This window comes from Apostichopus japonicus, chromosome 7 (assembly GCF_037975245.1).
Source record: "Apostichopus japonicus isolate 1M-3 chromosome 7, ASM3797524v1, whole genome shotgun sequence".
Classification (NCBI taxonomy): Eukaryota; Metazoa; Echinodermata; class Holothuroidea; order Aspidochirotida; family Stichopodidae; genus Apostichopus; species Apostichopus japonicus.
This window is the reverse complement of record NC_092567.1, coordinates 7,134,733-7,149,729: the sequence shown is the minus strand read 5'-3', so window position 1 is coordinate 7,149,729 and position 14,997 is coordinate 7,134,733. Positions and strand designations below refer to the sequence as shown.

At 34.1% G+C, this 14,997-nt stretch overlaps 2 protein-coding genes across 3 annotated transcripts in view; one reads left to right on the top strand and one right to left on the bottom strand.

Moving 5' to 3' along the window:
* Nucleotides 1–14,997, top strand: part of LOC139970082 (uncharacterized) — an 892,672-nt gene that overhangs the window by 46,905 nt on the left and 830,770 nt on the right.
* Nucleotides 1–14,997, bottom strand: part of LOC139970035 (NLR family CARD domain-containing protein 4-like) — a 545,770-nt gene that overhangs the window by 207,524 nt on the left and 323,249 nt on the right. Inside the window, exons 11-12 of one of the 3 annotated variants that reach the window (XR_011793895.1) lie at nucleotides 13,367–13,512; nucleotides 10,039–12,955 (exon numbers count right to left, since the gene is read on the bottom strand). The exons of 1 other annotated variant lie outside the window; for it this stretch is intronic. The gene's annotated coding sequence lies outside the window, so the exon portion shown is untranslated. The remainder of the gene's footprint in view (nucleotides 1–10,038; nucleotides 12,956–13,366; nucleotides 13,513–14,997) is intronic. One more of the 3 variants, XR_011793894.1, reaches the window with a different exon arrangement.

Below are 14,997 nucleotides of genomic sequence, written 5' to 3'. Positions count from 1 at the left end.
TAAAATGCCTAAACATTTTCCGTTATTCGTTTACTATTTTAAATATTGAATATTGTCAGTAACAGTTTGATCAATATTAGAGATGGAATCATTGATAAACGTTGCGACCTCAAGATCATTTTCAATTCCATTATCACAATATGTAAAAGCTTATAATTATTAACCCGGGCAGAATTCTTTCGTTTTGCCAATGACTTCCTTAAATGTCACACAATCATGAGATCTCAGAAAGTCGTTCCATGGATTACTTCCGGTATTGTTCGTTAAGTGGAAATGGGGGGAGGGGGTAATTGTAATCTGTATAGGGAAAGTGCCCCCAGTCTATACTATTTCGCTGTCGTCTAACTGTATGTCCCTTAATACAATTTACCTGTCCAGCATATGGTGGTATAGGAACCAGACAAGTGTCTTCAGCAGATGTGGGACAATAGCAAATACAGGACGGACAGTAATAAAGTCAGGCACATACTGAGTCTAATACTACAGACATGTTTGGTTATCGGATGGAATAATCCTTTACAACACTACGAGTTACACTAAACGTGTGTCTAAACACGTAACCGACTGCACTAACGTTCAACTCTTAATTAAAATATACTTATTACTTTTCTTACTGCAGTACAATGTCACATAGTCACGGGTTGTATGTACAATGCAATATATTACAAGCACAGTAGACTCCATGCAGCAGTTTTCTTGTATAACTGCAACTTACTAACAACATGTTGTAATCGTACAAGTTAATGAGATGAAGTGTTATTCATAGTACAATACAGTTACTTTACAATATTTTACAGTTTCATATCAGCTTCAGCTTGAATCACGATAGAAATGTTATAAAACATATGTAACTATATAATAAATTCATTTAACTGTATGGAACTTGCTACGTCACGGCCATTTGACATCACTAGGGTTGATTTGAAATCAAACAGCTCCTCTTGTAATGTACAGCATAGACTGGTCATACGAATCAAACCTACTTGTTACGTTAACGGTAGAAAATAACGTTATCTCGCCCTGCAGTCTAATAGTACTGTCACGTGTTTTTTTTTATATATAGAAACTGGCTAGAAATGTGATTTTTCTCCTTGATGGTCAAATTAATCTTACTTCTACTCCGATTATCTCTCTTGGAACTATTTCGTTTACCTCTCCAGACTCTACAATTTGACATTATAAAATGGCGGAACGGTTTATCATTCTTATCCCTGTTACGATGTGGTTCAATGTAATTCACATATACACACAGTATGGAATGAAAAAACATGTCTTCATTACTTACTGTTGAATCAAAGTATTGCGACCCCTGAACAGATAGTTTCCTGATTCGAGAAATTTCCATTTATTAACAAATAAACATATATATATATATATATATATATAAACTTACAAGTCAATACACACTGACTGATCTAGTGTATAACCTTTGTGGGCTCAATGGATACGCCATTGTGTGCAATGCAGTGTGTAGCTTGAAACAACAACATGGGATGTTCACATCGTTTACTGAGTATGTTTAATTGCCTTTATTCATCCGGTATCCCAATATAATCACTATTAGTTTCGATAACAGAAACCGGACAATTCCGACCATCTTGAGATCAGTTTTGAATAAGCAAACGAGTAGCTAACTGTATGTATACCAACATTGTATAACCTGTAAAATAGACAATCAAAGACGTGGACTTGAACAAGCATGCAGTAGTGATTAGAATTTAGAAAATTGTGTATGTACTATGATATAGGTATGGTATGATATGGAATGCTAAACTTAACGAGAATTACATTTGCGAAAGTTGCAACCCTTGTTAATAACTGGAAACTTTTATACTGCCAACGTCTAAATCTGAATATTTTCTTTGTGGAGGATTTTAAGTCGACCCGTAATGATAATATCAAGATGATTTACCTCCAAACTCTCTGTATTAGTAGTTACATTACACAAGGCTGAATAAACGATACCATGCCTTTCTACGAACTGAATTCGTAACATGTTTGTGTTAGATCCCTCTTTATAATGATAAAGTATATTTTGTTGCAAGTGTACATCAGTAAAGCGACCAAAGAGATTCACAGTTATGTAGCCTGGAGTCTGCAGTCATAACTGACCTCTAGTTTTACTAAAAATCACGTGATAGGAATAGCCGTGGTAGCAATTTACAAGTCGACTTTTAACAAAATAAAAGTAATATAGAAACCAAGATAACTTAGTAAACGTACATCTATTAAGTCGAGCTCATTGGTACAGTCGTAGAATACCCGAATCTAACAATAATTGTAGCAATTGTGTTGATTTTGTGGGTTCGTTGCTTTCAGCATTTTCAGATTGTGGTACCATTTACGATTTGTGCAAAACATTTTTAAGGAGATAAATATCATTTAAAGGTGGGCGCTCAAACCTAGGCTTGCAATAACGTGCTGTCGAAGTTTCCAAACGTAATGAAAGTTTGCTTTGCCTCTACGACTAATACTCGCAGTGTGATAAACATTATTTCAACGGTTCAGGATTTATGTTTGCCTGCAACTAAGGACGTCGATGGGTTTATATTCAACGCAGACGATCATATTCTATAACAAAAATATCTAGATCTCTTGATATCAAATTAAATATAAAAATCATATTAGTTAAACAGACAACAATTTAACAGATTAAGCAAACATAATTTTAAGGTAAGTTATCCAAATGCAAAATCTGAAATTAACATCTTGTCGCTATTCTAACGCAAGTGAGCATTTCATTGTGTAACCCGTGATGTTACTTGATAAACGTAATGGAACTGTACTTAATAGTTACTTTCATTTTGAGTTCAATCTGATCGCTTCCCTTCTTGCATTATCACATTGTTTAGGTACTCTCGAGAAGGAAGTAATTTAGCTACGTAAGTGCTGTCTGAACGCGATATCAAAGAAAAGGCGGAAATTTAAGGTCAATCGATATAAAGGTTACATTCGTAGTCATAAACAGGTTGTGCGCTTGAATCCAGCCAATTCACTTTTATTTTGCATTGACTAAATATTACGTTACTTTCTGCGTATATAATAAGTCGTGTGGATAATAGCATTATTACCCTTCTCGGATGGAGTATGGCGTGGTTACCAGAAGTGTCAAACACGGAAAGTGACATTCTTGTGGGGGTATGACGTAGTTACCGAGAGTGACAACTAGTATTGTTCGATACAGGTGGCAGTTGCCAACAGTGGAATTAAGACCTTCTTTACCGGTTTCGAACCTCTTGCCTTAGAAGCGTAGCTTTAGCTACAAACCCGCAGGCGGTTTATTGAACCTGGTATCCAGTACTCATTAGTTCTCTGACGGTTGGTTCCAGCATGGCCCAACGGATTACAATTAGCAGATTGAGTTAATATATTAATATGATAATTGAATGGATGCTAACAACCCTTTTCTTTTATTTCTCTGTTTCTCCAATAATTAACAAAACAATACTTATACTGAAATATTGTTAGTCAAGCAGCGTCCACAGTGCATCCCATTTGCTTATCGTAGCTATATTTCGTGCAAGTGGAACGGTCTGAAGAACATTTGCAATTCCAGGAATGCATACATACGATTAAGAAAATGAAATTGGTACCCTTTTGGTTTGCAATACTATAGATGCACTCCACGATAATGCTAAACATTTTAACTGAAACATCGCATTTGCAAACAGTGTGCCAGGCGATGACTATGGTCTTTTTCCTTTCCAAACGATTTGAATAATAATGACAAAACTACTAATACTAACATATAATGGTGAATTCCAGTAACATAATTAGATGCACGTTCCAACTTATATACGTGCCCAAACGTGTATTTTTTTTTAATTTTTAATATTCTTATTAACATTTGAAGGATAACCGTTGACGTAATTTCAGTATCTGCACATCTGTCCAAGTTCATCATATCACAATTTCTTCATTAAAGGTTTAGATGATAAAGATTAATATTGTTTCCTTCTTTTTTGGGGGGTCAAATTAAAAGATCTTCGTAGCCGGGAAAGAAAATTGATTATGACGATTAGAAACTTTTCCAAAATTAATCAGGGATAATTATTTTTGTCGAAAATATAAATAGTTGTAAATATATATACGAATTTAAAAGATGAAATCAGTCCATAACTTCCATAAAAAAAAAAAATAATATGGCGTGAAACAATTTGTGTACTTATTTGGATATAGAAAAGTAAAGTACTACAAAAACAAAATGTTTGATATTCTTATTAACATCTGCGTATCGTTCATAATGTATATGATTGATACTATATCATCGTTAGTAGTTTAGACTGATAGATTGTGACGATTAAATAGTTAACGTTTGTCATATTTCAGACATTTACGTTGACATTGTATGTCTATTTCACACTACCACAAACCCTACACATCTAATATAGACAAGTAGTCATATTTATTTAATCAGCTGAATGTATCTATTGTATACTTTCTTTAATTTATATCACGTGACTACTTGACTCTATATCATCGTTAGTAATTTAGACTGAGAGTTTGTGACGATTAAATAGTTAACGTTTGTCATATATCATATATTTACGTTGTTTGACATTGTATGTCTATTTCACACTACCACAGACCCTACACATGTAATATTAATATACAAGTAGTCATATTCATAAAATCAGTCATATTCATATACTAATTAATTAATATGCATAATAATAATTAATATACAGGTAGTCATATTCATATAATCAGTCATATTCATATAATCAGCTGAATGTATCATACTTTCTTTAATTGATATCGCGTGACTACTTAACTCCCTACTACCTTCCTATACCCCAACCAATGACAACACTATCTGAATGCCGTCCACCATTTAATACATTTTCTTTCTTTAACATTTAACATTTTCTTTAACATTCTAAATTTTTGTAACTATTTCACACCTCCCTTACCTCCCACCCCCCTCCCCAAAAAAACAAATAACATGTATAATATAAACAGGCAAGTAGTCATATTTAAGTAATAACCTATTCATATCAATGGCTCTTTCTTCAATTGTCACTGAATGAAGTACTTCACCCTACAACTCTCTCCTGATACCACCAACTCTACCCCTCTCTTCTAAAATTTTATATATTTGACATCATTTTTTTGAATTTTCTCTTTAAATAACACCCGTCCCGACAACATGTTCTTATTTTTCACATTACTTTTTAAAACAAATGTATAGGCAATTACAAGAAAAATACACTTTACTGAAGAAAAAAAACACCCTAAGTATTTCAACGAAGTTTCAACGATATAATATGACTCCAACAAGGCAAACATTACTATAATGTCCATTTGGATGCCAACAAAATCAGTAAGTCATTGCATCGCCGTGTGTTTAAGTATTGAAAATAGTGAGGGCGCTTTGCGTTATACTGCAAAAAGCCAGATCATTTGTACGTCTGAATATACATACATTGTGCATTCGACTTTGAAATTGAATTTGATTTTACCCGTTTTTGTGAAAGAGTAGGTGTACTTTGCAAAACAGAGACATGTTATGGCGACCAGACTGGTAAGTACTATACTCCTGACTTAAGAATCAAGTCTGATTTTTTGTATCGCCTCTAATGACTTGGATAAGTGGAGTGTTTTGTGCAACTTTTAATATCTGGAAGTGTAATTTCATCTAAGAGGCACATGGCAAACGTTTTGCTTGCTTGCATTATTTTAGTGCTCCACTCAGATATTGTCATAGTTGTCCCTTGAAAATGTAACCCTCCCCACCCTCCCCCCTTCCGCAACTTAATTTGTGTAATACTTCCATATTAGTCTGTGCATACAAGTCTGAGAAATAATGTTACAAATTGGGTAGTAGTTTATGCAAGATTACATATCCCACCAAGGGGCAAGGCTACGTACATAAACATAAGTTAGGCTAAGCCTATTTCCTAGTACTGAAATGTTAGTGATACGCCCATGATATCATAACCGTCATCCCATGTTATTATAGCATGTGGATCTATCGTTAGGTATACATTTTTTAAGTAAAATGAGGTGGTGATAATTTTTTTCACTAGGCTTTTAAGTTTTAGTCATATTGCATTCAAAAGGACAGCCGGTCTAGGGGCTAGGCTAACTATATCCAGGGTCCAGTGAATTACAATACAGCAGCTGGACGACACTAGTAAAGTAATTATATTCCTATGTAATTGCTTCTACTATTGCTTCCTAAGAATTACCTGTGAAACTACAGTCCACTGCTACATTTTTCACGATTTTGGCACCCAAGTGCAGCACGCGATATCACCATTTCGAGTGATTAATGTCAACTGTATCACTTTAGTTATTTCAAAGACGTAGTGTTTGTATTACGCTCCGTTACTGTCTTGCCGTACAAGCAAAGCACCACCAGTTAAATGGGTGGCTTCAGTATATGTCGCATGGCGTTATTCTCCCTACTTCAATTTCTATGGGTGATGCATATCTTATGCACCACAATTGATCACGGCGTCATATATGCTAGTGTGATTAGATTTACAGCCATCCCCCCCCCCCCCACTTCCATTTCCTATTTTGAACTTCGATGTGTGTTCTGTTTTATTTGTTTATTAAATTATTGATTATTATCAGTACTTTGACTAATTAAACATATATATTACTGCCAGACATCAATAACGGTCAATGTTTACGACTTTTAGAAACTGGGTCAAAGAGAGTGAAAACAAGAAAGGATTGGAATCTATGTTGAAAACAAGTCTATGAAGCAAAACTTCAACTCCACGACATAAAATAATAAAATAAAATAGAATCGGATATCGTCATCGATGTATAATGAACATTCTCAGCAAATTTACACTTTTGTTTTCATTTTAGGGGACAGTTTAAGGAAAACCCTGCAGACGGGTGTGACAAAGTGTTACCTAACAAAGGCCCCCAAAATGTTAACATATATTGATAAGTATTATGACGTTGTCAATACATAGAAACAGACGTACGTGGTATCCAGTGCAGTTGAGGACGAACGGGGAAGGGAAAGGACATTGTACGGGAGAAATGAATCCAGTAAGAATATAGTGGCCAGGGGTGACGGTGCCATTGATATACCAGTTTATTAACTAATCTTTAATTTACCAAATGAAATTCAATGAGGAAGTTCATCTCGATTTAAGGTTAATACAATGGAGGGAATCCGCAAGGAACACTCCTCCCCAGACCCCCCAGACCCACCCGGCCCCATGCGTGCAGAGGCGTCAATGATCAACACAGTGGATGTTGACAAGGAGAGATTCTCGTATGGGGACGAGGAGTGAAATTCGTTTCTTTAAGAAAAGAAACAAGGAAAATGGAAAACCGTTAAAATTCTTGCCTGGAGATGATTCAGATATTGCCCAAAATACGCTATAAAATCAGAAAATGGTCACCAGATGCCACATTGAACAATGTACTTTGCGATCAGTTTAATAATACACTTTTGAATATTTGGTAATAAGTTGGAAGTTTAGAATCTTTCAAAAGGCACTTGTTTCTAATAAATGTTGGGATGAACTTGAAGAGAAAGTATAAATTTATGGCACACATAGCGACATCAACACTTTTGTTAGGAGAATTTCTAAATCTCAACCGCAATTATACCAGCCTCACCTGTTTTGAGAGTTAATGTATAGCAATAACCTTCTGTGTGACCTTGACGCAGGACAGGACAAGAGTAAGAGGTTGAAATTACAAGTTAGTATATAGACTACATGTTACACAGAGATAACACTGTTGACAATATTTCTCCGATTAGTTTTCTTTTATTGCTTCCATTGACATTACAACATCAATACATATCAATAATTCCATCATAAGATTCTACGATATGAACTTATGATATAGTAACAGATACATGGGATGAATAGGCTTTAATTGTATCACAATGAGAGACCAGGATCGCCTCAAAGGGAACAAGTGTGTTTGGTAGTAAAAATTGTATATTTGTACAAGCATACAGAAATACGGAAATACCAAGAACATAACAAAATAAAGGGATAATTATTTCATTGGATATATCTCATATCATAAACAGATATCGTGACGCTGTGATTTTTCCATATTTATATGTTAGTCAGTTTTTGTAGTTATGTAAATATATTCAGTTTTGCGGGACAGGGCTTGGGTTATATTGGTAAACTTTATGGCTTCATAACATCCAATTGGGTTAAAGCAAATACGACAAAAACTACATTACAATGAAGTGATCATTAATATTAATTCATTCATACTTAGTAAAGATTCCTAAATCCTATTGGTCCATTCAGGTCAGCTGACCGTGGTTAATCCTGTGAGTAACGCACGGTAAAATTACGGGGCATCACTTTAATAAATCTTTGGTTATATGTAACCAAAAATGTTTTGTTTTATGATTTTTCCCCCACACAAATGGTAGTGTATGAATGAACGGGGTTAATCAACGGTCTAGCGTGCGTTACTCACATGATTAATGCACTCCGGGTGTTAATGCTATCGCTGGATGCACTCGGGCTCCGCCCTCGTGCATCGCTTGCATTATCCCCCGATCGTGCATTAATCCTGTGAGTAACGCACGCTAGACCGTTGATTAACCCCTTATTAATCATCAATCAGCATCATTAATAAAGAATTAGCAAAATAACGATACAAGAAGAATGAAAGATATGCATGGAGAGCCGATCATTGCGTTTAAGGTTCATGTTAAATATACAGAACATATCTTCGTTGCAATCATGTTAAAAGCATATATGTTAATACCTCAACGTCACTTGTTCCTGTCTTCAAAGAAACATCATTAGATATCATAATAATGGAACAAAGAACTGGATTAAAAAACAAAATATGTCATTTTTATTCATTTATGTCTAAGACAATGTTTTAGTATGATTTTGAATAACACAATCAATGGTATAACTGTAGACAGCCAGTCTTTGTTATTATGATAACATTTAACAATATTCTTCTAATATTCACTGTAATACGCGTGAGTTATATCTAAGATTTATTCATAACATAGATATAGGAGGAACGAAATAAAGCAACTAAATCTTGAAAGAAAGTAAAATTAATAAATGGATGAAGTAGAATGCAATTTAACAATTCATGACTAAATATAACAATAATTAGAGCAATTATTAGATATAGTCTTAGCGTTGTTCTAAATCGAAGGAAAATATCGGAATATAAAGAAATAAAAAAGATTTGAAAAAAAAACGTAATCAGTAGACTCATTTATAAAGCGCATTGAAATAACAATGAAAGAATTAAATGAAGAGTATATACTATACAGAGCCGATCTAAGTATTTAAGGATTACTTGATATACACATATAATATCAGCTTTACTACGACATAATTATGTAATGCTAAAACAATAACTGTTTAACGTTCTGCTTATATACCTTATAAAACAAGACTTTATATGAAGCACTTAATGAAGGCAAATTGTAATATTTCAAAACTTATCCAAATCTACGAATCTTGTATCGAAACGGTATCTCCAAGTTCAAATTTATTTTTTCTCAAATGCGTAAAGTGACCTAAAGTGACTTGCTCGTCGATAGCTTACCTATCACATAATATTTAAGTGATCGATAATTTACCAATCACATAATATTAAAATGATCGATAGCTTACCTATCATGTAATATTAAAATGATCGATAGCTTACCTATCATGTAATATTAAAATGATCGATAGCTTACCAATCACATAATATTAAAATGATCGATAGCTTACCAATCACATAATATTAACACGATCGATAGCTTACCTATCACATAATATTAAAATGATCGATAGCTTACCTATCATGTAATATTTAAATGATCGATAGCTTACCTATCACATAATATTAAAATGATCGATAGCTTACCTATCACATCATATTAAAATGATCGATAGCTTACCAATCACGTAATATTTAAATGATCGATAGCTTACCTATCACATAATATTAAAATGATCGATAGCTTACCTATCACATAATATTAAAATGATCGATAGCTTACCTATCACATCATATTAAAATGATCGATAGCTTACCAATCACATAATATTAAAATGATCGATAGCTTACCTATCACATAATATTAAAATGATCGATAGCTTACCTATCATGTCATATTTATATGATTGATAGCTTACCAATCACATCATATTAAAATGATCGTTTGGTTTGATTCTCCTGTAGTCTCACAAACAAATAGAAACTTTAAAAGATGCAGTAAAATAAAAACTTGAAAGCAATAATAAACACGAAAAATGAAACACAGAGAGAGTTCTATTGTCTTTAATGTTTACTTAATGTACAGAACATTATCAGTGTTATTAACTTATTCAATCTTGATATATTGTGTAAACTCACGTGATTGTATTGTCTTAACACACAAGGCTGTATTTTAGGACTATAATAACAACGGGAAAGTAAACAAAGACAATAACATATTAACAAGAGTCCAACGGTCACTATGGTTACTTGATTAATGGAATATCAAAGTGTTTTACGTCATCACCCAATACGGTATTATAATATTTATGCCCACATGTACCAGCTATTAACCAACAACTGTATTCCAAGTTTGAATACAACCTAATGTACTTCAAGGTTGTGGAGTTATTGCAATATACAATGTTGGCCCTTCCCCAAAATTAGGCCCAATAAAACTTTGCACTCAAATGGTCCCAAAAATATTGGGGCCCACAAGTTCGGGTCACCTCATTAATATTCATAAAGTCAGCGCTTACAAATAGGGCACACCTTCTTACTAAAATACATCTACATTTAGTAAGTATGACAAATATCCATCACTTCGTTGTTTAGTTATCGCGGATCCAGGCAAGTGTCAGAGAAGCACACACAGACACACAACATCATCATCGCATACAGGTTTCTTTTGCCTTCGACAAGGAATCAAAAATGGGGAGAGGGGTGTCTATTTTTCTTTTGCAAACTTGGTATGCACTGAATTATGGGTATAGCTATTATCACATACCCTAAAACAAAGTCGGGATCTTTTCCAAACCAAAGTCAAACCAAGTAAGAGAAAACATGAAAAAAAGAAAAAAACATTTTGCTGTCAGTGACATCACACTTGACATCACACCTGCTATGACATCACACCTGTTTGCTTCAATTCACTTTCGGTACAAACTGTTACAATCTCAGCTAACGATATCTCCAAACGCAATGTATGAATTGGATACAAATTTCACCATGATGTTTAGTATATGATTCTCTTTAATAAGTCAAAAGTAAAATTTCCTCTTGACTTTCATTTTTAAAATTATCGACGTTATACATGGTCAGTTTTGATTCAAATAGGATGTGGCGTAAAATTTATAATAAACTAAATTATTAAAATGTTGTTTTAAAACAAACAGATTTTATATTAATAAATACAATCATAAAGCGAAGCTTAACATTAAAATAGAATAATAAAATGAACATAATAATAGAATAAGAAAAGTGACAGTATTGATAGATGAAGTCATTGAAGTCTCAGTTACGTAATATACAGAATACACATTTGTTATTTTAAATCAGATGATATGACGTCATCTTATTGTCTTCATGTTAAGAACGATAATTTATAGGAACAGAAAGAAATGAAGAAACGCTGGCTTAGAACAAACATGTCACAGATATCAATTAATATCACCTCTAAGTTCTTGTAGATATATTTAATAACACACTGGTATTGTAGATAACCAATGAATGTCACTTAGTCTTAAAAATTAACGTGGCTCTACTCTTTGTTAGATTTTAGACAATACGTAATCGATACGTCACAGTTTACATCAAATGTAGTAAAAGGAAGAACGAAGAAACAGTTTAATCATGCACAGTAGAAGTATTAACATAATTAGACGTATAATTAATTTTCTGAGTAGTCAAGTGTTTGTCGGGGTAGAGGTGGGGGAGTGGGTGGAATGTAAAGATATGGGTCTGGAATTGGGATGAATCATAACATTACATACAATTGGACCAATGAAGGATGTTATACCCTGCACACGAGGAGTGCGTGGAGAGCGAGAGCAGGTCCAGCAATATCTGATCAGGGACACACGAGTAGGTGAACAAACCTTCATCTTCCTTTACACAAGTAACGATGACTTTGTTACATATTAATTTAAATTGTAAAAAAAAAATACTGCACATAACCGTTTAATTCCCATTATACAAATTAGCGTTCTGGTTGTGGTGCAAATAACTACTATAACATGTACTTGGTCACCATTGTGGTGGGTCAACCCCTCAACCCCCCTCCCCCTCCCCCACTCTCCCCTCCCCCTCTCCACACACACTAAAAGTAAGAAAAGGAATATGCTCTCTTTCTTCTCTCTCATCATAGTTGACATCTAAGAAAATATACTCTCCTATACTGATGACGTAGTGATTGATGGATGACGTCATTAGTAGTTTAATTGGCTCTTAGCAAGTTTGCCTTTGGCTTAGAGAGTAAACGAATTTAGAGTTAGAAAAGAAAGCATATATGGACAGTAATATTATTTTTGAAACGTTAGAAATCACTTCGTACATGGAGAAACACTAAATATCACTCCTTTTTTGGACTATAACAATTAAAGACTGAAATTCCCCTTAAGTAATTCTTTAAACAAATTTAAATTAAACAGAACTCTTTCCAATTTCACTTCTTTATTTTGTATGGAATTGTTAACATTATTGTACAACCTAACCTCTCGACAAGATCCATTCACAATGAATGTAAAAGTTACAGTCTTTATCAAGGCACCATTCCATTGTCTGGAGAATATAGGCATTTGATGACGTCACAATCATAATGGACTAGTTGCATCTGTATAATACTGGAGCTCTATCTGGCGCTGTTTCTAGTATTTGGGAGATATTAACAGTTTGAACCTAAAATCTAAATTAGATTCTTTCTCGCTAAAATTACTGCATCAATTTGAGAATGACGTCACAGTCCTGCTGATAATTGGCATCGCCAGATGAACATGCAGTTTGCATTGAGCTGTAAAATAAAGATAAAATGATATATATCAGGTTATATCGGTATCATAATAATTAGTCAAAAAGTATACTTATTAGTAGAATAATGGGGAAGTGTTACCTAAGCAACCCCCTTCCCCGGAAAAAAAAGCGCCAACAATACCATGAGCCTACAATTAATTTAACTCACCAGCTAAACAAAACACCGCGACACAGTAAACAAACAAACGATGTTTATGTTAATGGAAGGAACTTATCACTCATTTCTATACAAATAATCAGGGATCAGTTATGTTCATGAAATATGTGATAAAACCAATTAAAGTTGAAGCAAATGATATTAGTGACCAGAGAAAAAAAACGGTAATCACAAACATAGGAATACAAATTATGGTTAATGGTGGAGATTCATTTTAATATATTAAAATTTTACCATTAACAATAGCAGACAATCACTGTTAACAAATACAATGTTAAATACCAAAGAAGAGAGTATTCAGCTGTATTGACTTGCAGTTACTTGCGCCTTGCCCGGTTGAAGTTCGCCAGGCTTTCCTGATAACTCTCCTCATCTAATCCCTAAACAAGAGGAAAAATTTAAGTAATGAATATGTATAAAATAACACAGAAACAAAGACAGTGCAGTATATAGTTAAATGTTGTCAATATTCATCATTTGCATCCATATTAAAAGTGTTATTTCAGATAAATCGAGTCATGTAACATAACACTTTGCATTTTTCAAATGTCTTGGAAATTGTTGTCCTGTTCATTATTATTATTTCAGTTATTACTTTAGGGATTCCTAACGAGTTCGTCTTGCGAATATTTTGTTACTGAACATGATATACGCATGAAGGCGTAATTCATGAAACCATGGTCACTTATGCTGTGGTCGTATTGATTCCAAGGATTTGTAAAAATTGAATTCTATATAAAATTCTACTGTTTGCTTGAAATATTCCAAATAAGTATATAAATAACAAAATGAATAGCATATGTCAACACATATTGACTCACAGCACGAGGATATAATCCCTTTCCCAATCTATAAAAAGATTTCTGTGTAAAACAGGATTACTGTACAAGAATCAGTTCACTTATCTCCAAACCCCATCCTCTTCCCTGCCGGTAACCATCAAATGAACTACTCAGGGGATTTCCGCTTGATATCACGATGACTCAATCAATGCATCCCAATGTACTATCACACATTAGTGCGATGCAGGGAAATGTCCTGTTTATAAGCTGATCCCGTCTAGCTGAGTAGCCATTTTCAATTAAATTGCAACGTTTAACATTATCATCATTATGGAAGTTCGACAATCCCTTTCAAAATTAATGTAATCGTTACAGAACCATATCCAGGTCACTCAAATCTCATTATGAGCTTTTCTTAAGTATTCACAAATGTAGGAGCCTAACCAAATTGGACATTGACTCATGTGATTATGCAATAGAAAAGTTAGAGTTCAAGAGATGGTGAAGGGTGCAGCATTCTTAGGGTGTTAAAATGACCAGTTTACTCCATTCTGAAGGTAAACTGATCCATAAACGGGGTTTATATATTCCCAGCTGGACCCACCCCTCTCTCTTCTTCCTCTAGAACTTTGAAGCCAATCGTAACATTTTGTGTAAAAGTTAAGTAAAATGTTGGGTAGGCCGTGTCACTATCTGACGTACCTTTAATAAGGAAATTCCCTGAATTGATCATTATTGACACATAAGGGGATACTTAGTTTGGTTGGTTCTCTTGACCATGCTAGACCGGGTTCTGCTTTATGTTTTGTTTTGACGGAACTTGTGTTATCATCAGCATATTTTATCTTCAGTGGAAAGCTATTAACGGCGGTGCCTTTCAATCATAAGGTCCCGAGTTCGAGTCACTCCAAAATTAATGAATGTCGTCCAGTAACAGACAATTAATAATAATGGACGTTAAATATGAATCTAAGAGACTGACTTCGGTCAGCTTGCGGCTTTGATAAGCCAATGATGGCTTATTTGCGAGTTCCTGCTTGCAGGAAGATATAAAATACATACATTAACAGTTTAGGTGTTAAA